The 9372-nt window shown below is 43.7% G+C and overlaps 1 protein-coding gene across 1 annotated transcript in view; it reads right to left on the minus strand.

Annotated features, from left to right (window-relative positions):
* Basp1 (brain abundant membrane attached signal protein 1) overlaps positions 1-8871 on the minus strand; it is a 51540-nt gene extending 42669 nt beyond the window's left edge. Inside the window, exon 1 of the mRNA XM_026393618.2 lies at positions 8708-8871. The gene's annotated coding sequence lies outside the window, so the exon portion shown is untranslated. The remainder of the gene's footprint in view (positions 1-8707) is intronic.
* Positions 8872-9372: the final 501 nt, after the last annotated feature.

Raw genomic sequence — 9372 nt, forward strand, 5'->3', positions numbered from 1 at the left:
TTGCTGAGCAATCCGGGAAATTTGTAATTCTCAAAGTTCAACTGGTAGAAACTTTTCTTGTACATCTATTTCTTCATCAACTTAAAAAGGAAGTCTTAATTTGAGTTTATTTTAGTAATACATCATTTTCTGCATCAGCCTAAGTAATGGTTAAAACTCTTAGAAAGCTGGGCGAAGTGGCACACACCTGTATTCCTAGCAACCTGGAAAGCTGAGTCAGGAGGATTGCAAGGAGGCCAGTCTGGGCGACTTAGAACCACCCTGTATCAAAATAAAAAAATTATTAAGTGGGAGCTGGGAATGTAGATCAATGATAGAACTCTTGCCTACTGTCTGCAAGGCTCTGGGTTTGACTCCTGGCATGGGAAAAAAAAAAAAAAAAAAGTCTTATGAAAACTGCAGGCCCTTATTTATTTCAGGTTTCTCTGGAAAAATATAAATTCCTCAAAGCTCCACTTAAGGCACACAAACAGTTTAACTTGTTAATATGTTTCAAGAATTTCATTACTAAGCCCTATAATTTGTCTTAGTAACTTAAATACTTAGGTTCCATATTAAAAAAAAAAAAGTTGCAAATGGACACAATACCTTTATTTATTTATTTTTATGTGGTGCTGAGGAGCAAACCCAGTGCCTCACACATGCTAGACAAGTGCTCTACCACTGAGCTATAATCCCAGCCCCAAGTCCCATATTTTAAAGACTACTTCAGAACCATTCACCTCTTTTAAATCTCAAAACCAGCCCAATTACTGTAAATGGTAATTCTAAAGTAAAAAAAAAAAAAAAAAAAAAAAAAAAAAGATGAAATCTCCTGCTGTATGCAGTTCCCAAACCAATAAGACAGAGAGCACCAGAAATCAGCATAAATGCTGTCTCCATCACCACCTGTGCACAGTGATGAGCAGCATGCTGGTATTCCCAGAGGCTCTGAGGTTCCTGAGATTTCTATGGCAGGGTGCTCCACTGTCCCACTCATTCTACAACACCCAAACTAGTCTAAAATCAACTGGCTCTCCTTTGAAATCTGTACCTGCCATCCACAGACTCAACCCTGTACCCATTGTTCATTTTAGGAAGAAAACCAACACACAGTACTAATATTTAATTTTATAAAGAAAGGTGTTTCAATACATGCATATAGTCTTTGGAATATGAAAATTACATGCATACAACGCAAGAAGCAGAGACGGGAAAAATAAGGGAGACAGATGCCAATGGATGAGGCAGAAAGCATTAGTTACAGAAAGTTCCCTATAGGAGCACATGTAGTATAGTAAAGGGCAGAGGAGATCCCTATGAGAAAGACAGTCAGAGAGAAATAGAACCCAGATGAGATTTAAAAAAAAAAAAAATGGTAACAGGGTTAAAGAATGGTAGGTTTCTTTGGTTTTCTTTTGTTGTCGTGTTGTATTGTTCTGTTGTATTTTGTGTTGCAAGCAATGAGTAAGAGTCTGACTCAATGTGACACTGCTTCTGTCTCTCTCTCTCTGCCTACCCTCTCTCCCTCAGCAAAGAGGGAAGGCAGGAATGAGGCTTTATTGGTAAACAACCTGAAGTTCCCCTAGGCCACTAACGAGTTCATGGGACCTTGTGCAAGCCAGTAATTTCTCTAAGATCCTGTTGATCTTAGAGATAAACATATTAGTCCTGAGCTTTCCACCCTGCTCCAATGACACAAGAATTTACAAAGGGCTGAGGCTGGGATAGTGGTTAAAAGTAGCCACTGACCTTCTGAAAATGAATCCTGCACAGAGACAGAAGGAAAGGAGGTTAACAAGTCTAGGACTTGGCTTATTCTAACCTGGCAACCCTGGTTACACAGATGCAAACAGGTGGATAAGCACCTAACCATGTCCCAAGAGCAGAATCACAGATGAGGCATTTGAAGTGTGACTCCCACCCCAAGTGAAATGTCAGGAGGTGAGAGAAGAGGCTGACTACATCCACACTCAGTTGCAGTCCTCAATAACAGCAAACACCATCTTCACCACCTTCATTGTCCTGGAAATGAGTATGAGTGAGTGGCTGTTCACTATGACAAACAGCACTTCCGGTACAGAGGTACTTACTGTACTTACTGCTTGAATACTTAAACTATGCACTTAGTGCAACTCTATCTGAATGGATATTGAAGGTGTTATATGTTAAGAGGTTACTTATTTTATCCTAAGGGTCCATGTTATATAAGATGAAATGTCAAGGCTCACAGGCAGTACAGTGTGGTGCTGGTGAAGAGAACAGGGCAGAAAGCCATAAGACCCGATTTAAGTCCCACCAATTTCTATTAGCATTGGGATCTCAGGTACATTATTTAACTATTTTTCATTTATTCAAAGATAAAATGTGTCTTACAATTTGTTTGAGGGGATTAAAAGTCAATTTGAGCATGTTATCACGCATGCAATAAACTATCACCAAGTATCCATCCTCATCCTTTAATTTTCCCAAGTTAAAAAAAAAAAAAAAACTTCAAAGAAGCTTTTATAAAGAACCACTATAGTCTCTTTCCCTTTGGTAAACTTGGCAGAGTAACTATAACTACCCTTCTGAATCCATAAGATTTTCAAAAACCAACTTTGCTTAAAGAAACCATTAAATATATCTTACCTAAAATTAGAACGATTCTACCTTTGCTCAAAAGCAAGCACATGTGCCCAGAAGGACAAAAAAAAAAAAAAAAAATCATCTGAATATGCCCCTAAATTCAATGCCTGAAATTTTCAGACCAATTCCAGGATTGATCCACCCCAAATACCTGAAATTCCAAAGAACTTCCTTCATGGTTTTAGGAGGCCTGTATCTAAGGTCTCCATGGGGATAATTGCTTCCACAGATTTGTCAACAGGTAACAGCACCTTTACATTCCTGCCTAGTACAGGTTTCAGTTTTCTTCCTGGTATGGAGGGGGCAAAGATGTGGGAAAGTGAAATGGGAACACTATGTCAGCTGTGTGAAGGGGTGGAGGATTGTCACCAGATAATATATGATGCAGAATTTTAATACTGAGGTTGGTTTATCAATCTTACCAGAAATGACCAAGTGACTTCTTTCAGTGCTCACTAATGCATATTGGTTCAAGATATAACAAAGCTAAGTATTTTAGGAATCCAAATGAATTATGTCCATAGCCAAGGTCATATGGCTAATCAAGTTGAGCTCATGTCTCAACATGGAGTAACCCTTTCTCTGTAGTTTCAGGGACTTGCACCACATCATCATCATTTATTATTATTATTATTATTATTTTCATTTCAAAAAATGCCAATGCACTGTGGAGGCCGAGGTTATGTCAACCTTCTACCTACTGTGTGTATGCTTTGGAAACTATTACAAGTGTCCTATCTGATAATCAAGGAATCAGAGCTATGCCTGGAGGATTTTCTAAACCACTGACTTCTATGTCCTACCAAACTCTGTCCAAGGCACCAGCATCAGCCTGTCTTGCAATAATGATCCCTTTGAAACAAGCATGTGAATAACTGTAGAAATAGGGGATAAAGTTAGGAAAAACAGTGTTCTTCCCCATTTTATGATGAATGTGGATTACAAAGATGCACTGAGTATGTATGAGGCTTTGCCCTGTTTGACAATTTCACTTAATCCTCACAATAACCCTGTATTACTATCTCATTTTAAAGATGAGGACTGAGGCACAAAGAAGCTAAGCAATTTGACAAAAGTCACACAGCTAGTAAATGGCTGAAAGAGAAGGCTAATCGGGGTGAATTTGGCCCCAGCCACACCAAACCCTATAAGTCACAGTGTCTAAAAGTCATACTCCCTACACAAAGCACAATTGTTGAAATATTTATTTCAAGGAGAAATTCAAAAAACAAGCCATTGAAGCCCAGTTCTTCTTACCATATCCAAAATAAATTTTCAAAAGCAGTAAAAGTTCATAAAATGTTCAAGTGATAAGGAAAAAAATGTTGTGTAAGGACTTTGCCTTCCCCACTGAGCACCATTTTCCTATATTATCTTGAAGTATTTCCTTATGCCCTGGGCCCCTGTTGTGCTTACAGATGGTTTCTATTTCTAAGTCTCCAAAGCTTTCAGGAATGTATTCCTAGACTTCCAATCTGCTCAATCACAACCTCTGGGCGCTGATGGCTTTGGCTTCTGCTATCCCTGGATTTGCATTTAAATCCTAGTTTGCAGTAGAGGGAAAATGGCCCCTTTGCCTCTCTTGGCCTCCCACTCCATTCTCCTGCTAACTTCCAGTGGGAAAAGGAGAATGCGGTTGTAATCCCACTTAGGCTTGTTGTCTCCTCAGAATTAAAATTTAACTCTATCCTGTTGAGAATTTGATTCTGTATGATTGTTTTTACTCTTGAGAAGGTTCACAGACAATTTTTATCACATGACAGCCACCTATCTGTCTGAATAGCTATGCGGGGAATGGCATGTAACAAAATCCTTCTTCTGGCAGGCTGGGAACTGCTGTGGTTTTAAGACTACCTATATTTTTCTCAAAAGAACTTAAATGCCACCTCTTGAGTTACATAGCAGCCCTGGGAAATTCAAGGAGGGTGGCCATCCTGACACCACACAATCTACTCCTGGGCAAATCTCCATACAACACCTTACAGAATTTCAAATATGTCTCCACTAGAGGACCAAAGTTAGGGTATCTGAGAACCTTTCAGATGCCCAGACAGTATTTTATCCTTCAAAAACTTCTATTTGCAACTTCATGGTAATTTCAAGGCGTAAAGTTCACATTCATCAGGTTATCTAAAGACTTAAGAGACAGAAAAAAAAAAAATGGAAAAGACTGACTTGAGAAAACTTGAAAAGATGATAAGGATTCTGCATCTGTCCCAGGGACCATCCAATGCATCCACATATGGTTTGCCCTCAATAGCTACCTGGATTCCAGTTCACACAATCATCAGGAAGACCAAGAAGGTGTCTTGGTCAAGATGAGTTGAGTGAGAAAGGCCTGAACAAATCAAAATGTCTCTTTCAACAGAATCAAACACCAGAGATACTTGTTTTACTTTTTAACAGGTCTTTTGGGGACATATTTTGAAAAATGAAATTTTACAAGAGATCACAAAAATTAAACAGAAAAAAAATGCATAAGTCCTTTATTTAGTAAGCATTGTGTACTCCAGCTTTGAAAGTTCATCAGTGTTTAATGAGTTTTGAAGCCCCTAAATGAACATCTTAGCTTCAGATACTCCAGGCAGCCATTTATTTTAGGAATACATTGGGAGAAATTGAAGATGAGCATATTAGTAGACTAGTGAGCCTTTTCTAAGCATATCCTTAGAAAGACAGAAATTGATTATTTTCCAAAGACCAATGTAAAACCACTAGAAAATAATGTTCTATACCAACTAGTTTAGCACATATCATTAATAAGATTTTTACAATCTGTACATAAATATAAATAGATATCCATGCGTGTATGTACATACACACTATGCATTCACATGTGTGTATATACATGGTGCTTTAATAAAAAAAAAATGGTTCTAAATGTTGCAATATTTTACAAAACTATCACAAACGACACAGACATCCATTTTACAGTGATCAAATCTCCTGCAAAGGCAAGTTCTTCTCTGGTATCATATTCCAGTTATTTTAACCATGGAAAGAAAATGACGTGAAATTGTTCTGGTGTGAAATTGGGGGAGAAAAAACCTAAAGAGATCTTAAACCATCATGTAGTTTTTTCAGGTAATTCCAGAGAATTATTAAGAGGCCTCCAAGGATAGAGAGCCTAAATGCCTAGGGCTCTGAACATTTAAATTAGGGTGATGTGGGTGGGGAGGGGAAAAAAAGGATCCATTCTCTATACCACAATGGTGGCCTAAGTACCAGTTAGAGATATAAGGCCACTGTCATGCAGTCACTGTTGGTACATTTTATCAAAAGATTCAACTAGTTCCCTTCCTCTACCTGCTAAAGCTTGGCATAAATAAATAAATAAATAAATAAATAAATAAATAAATAAATAAATAAAATTGTAGAAACAAAATAACTGATAATTGCTAATATTTGATTTTTAAATAATCTTGTTTAAAAACTCAAAACTCCCTGAATTCAAGGTATACTGGCATATGTCAGCTTGTATATTTAGTCTGTATTTCAACACAAAATTAGTCTGTATTCCCACCCTGCTAAATTCTACCTGATAGAAGAGGAAAAAAAAAAGAAAGAAAGAAAGAAAGAAAAAGCACCTATAGCCCTCTAAGCCACAATAACCCATTCAATACTAAGCAGCACAGAAGGAATGATCCATGCTACCTAGAATACAGCCAGGCTGCCACCATAGCAATTACAGGCTCTGGTAATATTAAACATGGCTAATATCAAGTTTTTATTAAAAGGAACAAAAGAGATGACTTCCGTCTCACGCCACGTGTTACTGCACCAGTATATACTGAGAATGCTTCAGCATGAATTTTTTTTTTTTTACACATAACCTACTACATTACAGAAAATGTAGTACTTAACTCCTATTTGATATATATAGTAAGTCACCTTTAGGAAGGTAAAAACAAACCCGAAAAGAATTCTTAAGGGTTATAACCTGGAAAATACATCATTTGAAAGAAAATCAGTCATCAATGTATAGACCACGGCTTCTGGTTAGATTTTGTAGAAATAAATTTTTTTAAAAGAAGCATCATGAACTTAGAACTTCACCATATTCACCCCGGCAGTCCTAATTGCCATCTCCACGGGGTTTGCATTTTGGAACTCTTAATGAAACAGTAGCGTGGGAATCAAGAGAAACCAGAAGGGTTAGGATCCTGACAAGGTAACCATTTTCTCGCTCCGGTTTTTGTAGGCCATCTTGTTCGTATAAATGCCAAGATGTCTTAATTTTTTCCCAGGTGGTGTTACTAGGGGCAACACCCACTGCTGGTTTGAGACCACTGTCCTTTAGTCAAATGACCAGCAACAAAGCTCTGTCAAGAGGAATGGTTAATTGATGCAAATTAAGAAAGCCACCCATCCCGGTAGAGGGATATGTTACAGGAAAAAGAACAATGGACAGTTCTAGAAGGTAAAATAGCAGTGCACGTTTAAAATATATTTAATCCACAATTTGTCCTCGCCATAAAGGCTAATCTTGGTTTTGGTCGGTTGAAATCAGTAAGACAGCAAATGATGAGTGATAGCCTGGGAAAGAGGAAATAGACACACGGGGAGGGGGGGGGGGCTGTCATTTGTGTCCCAGGGCTTTAAGAAACATTTAGGGCAAAAGCCTTTGTTCCTAGGCTTCGGAGGGAGTGGGTGGGTGGATGATGGGGAGATCAGATGGGGCTGCCAGGCCCTCCACACCCTGCTCTCCAGCGCATGCGCGAGGCCAAGACAAAGGAATAGGTAATTACAGTCCGGATTCATTCATTTTGCCCGCAGTACCCGAGATCGGTTAGCCCCGGCTGTATTCCCAGAAGGGTGGGTGGGGGCGGGAGGGGGCTGATCCACACCCCTATAGCAGAAGACCACCTCAGTGCTAGTGTTTGGTTTTAACCCGCCAAGCAAGAGCTAGAGGTCGTGGCGAAGACAGAGGTGTGTCAACCCTGCACAAGGCACTAAAAACGCACCCATGTACGCCACGCTAATTTCAGCAGAGTGAAAATTACTCGGGCAAAGGCTGTCCACCGAGTTCGTTTCAAGGCGGAAATGTCTCTGGGGAAGCAGATAAGGAGCCCAGCCAAGCGTTCGATGAATATTCATGAAAAGAATGCGGTTCGTAGCCACGCATTGTGTGTGCAAACGGATCCAGGGGTTCCGCAATTTTTATTTTTCTGGCGATGGGGAGCGGGAACTGGACGTCAGACTTCGGCGATTGCGCCTTACGCAAAAAAAAACTGCTAAACCCCAAACCTTAGCGCACAGTGAAGCTGAGCCCCATTAGGGCCGCGCGCTGTCAGGCTGCAGCTCGCACACCGCAGGCCCGGGCGGCGGTGGAGGCGTGCGGCTCATTCTCTGGGCCAATGGCTCAAAAAATAAAAAGCTCCGAGGTAACCCACAGGTTGATGGGAAGGCAATTCAGCCACGTACGAGACTGGGGCTTTGATCGGCTCTGGATGTGCTTCTGGATGCATGCTGTCGCGTGAACCTCGTGTTCCTTGGTTACCCCAAACCAAGATTCAGGAGTCCCACGGGTCAAGGAAGCCCATTTGCCAAACCAAAAACCCACCCTCTCCCTTCCGATCAGAGCAAATTCCTCCTCTTCCTTCTCCCCTTACTCCCGCCCCACCCCACCCCCACCCTCCATCTTTCTCTGCTGCGCCCCTCACACCCTGCCCTTTTGGTCCTCCCGGCTGGGAACGGTTCCGATGACAGAAACGCTCGGTTCAACCCACCACAGAATCTTTGGGACTCCAGCGCTTCAAGGGTTTCGCATTCAGCATTTCCTCCTTCTCCAGCAGCTTCCTTCTGCTAGCCCCCTCCCTCCCAAACTCCGTTTATCAGCCTCGCCACTCCCCTCGTCCTCTCCACCCCGCGAGTGGCCGAAGCCTCCCACCTTAGGGCCCCCCACCACCCTAGATCCCCAAAGTGTGACCGAACCTTCACGGAGGGACTCCACGCCTACTGCTGTCTAATCCACCCGCATCCCGGCTGCCCGCTGTAGGGGGAAGAACCCAGGGGCTTCGTGGGTGGGGCGGGGCGCGGTGGGGAGACAGAGGCCCCCGAATCCACTGTGGCAGCGGGGCCACCAGATGTGCCTCCTTACCTGCTCTGGGTGCCTGTGCCGCCCCTGGGTGAGTGCGGTGCCACCAAAGGGCCCGGGTCGCTGGTGTGGTCCGGCCGGGTGCCTGGCCGCTGGCGGAGGCTCTCTCCCGGCTCGACGGCGGAGCCCGGAGCTAGGAGCGAGTTGGAGCACTGCCGCCGCCGCCGTCGCCGCTGCCGCTACTGCCGCCGCCGCCGCCGCTGCAGCCTCTGCATTTCTCGCGCTCGCGCTCCCCCTCCCCTTCCTGCCCAGCGCCCTCCCCCGCCGCGTCCGCCCGCCCAGCCTCCCTCGGCTCGCGGACCCCGCCCGCCTCTCTCCCCTCCCCGCCCCTCCAACCCGGCGCCCCGCCCGCCTCCCCTCTACTCCTCGCCACCTCCGTGCCCCCACCCCCCTCCTCCCGCAGTCCCTCCCTCCCCTCTCCTCCCCTCCAGTCCCTGCCAGCCCTCCTCCCCTCAACTCCCCGCGATCCAAGCACCCCCACCTCCCTCCCTTCCTGCAGTCCCTCCCACCGCTCCCACCACTCCCATCGCTCCCCTTCCCACCCCTACAACCCGGTGCCCCTCCCGCCTCCCCTCAATTCCTGGTTGTTCGAGAACCGCCACCTCCCTCCCCACCTGCAGTCACCCCCAGCCTCCGCTCCCCTCCATGCCGGTTCCTCCCCTCCCCTC

Source organism: Urocitellus parryii, chromosome 1 (genome assembly GCF_045843805.1).
Source record: "Urocitellus parryii isolate mUroPar1 chromosome 1, mUroPar1.hap1, whole genome shotgun sequence".
Classification (NCBI taxonomy): Eukaryota; Metazoa; Chordata; class Mammalia; order Rodentia; family Sciuridae; genus Urocitellus; species Urocitellus parryii.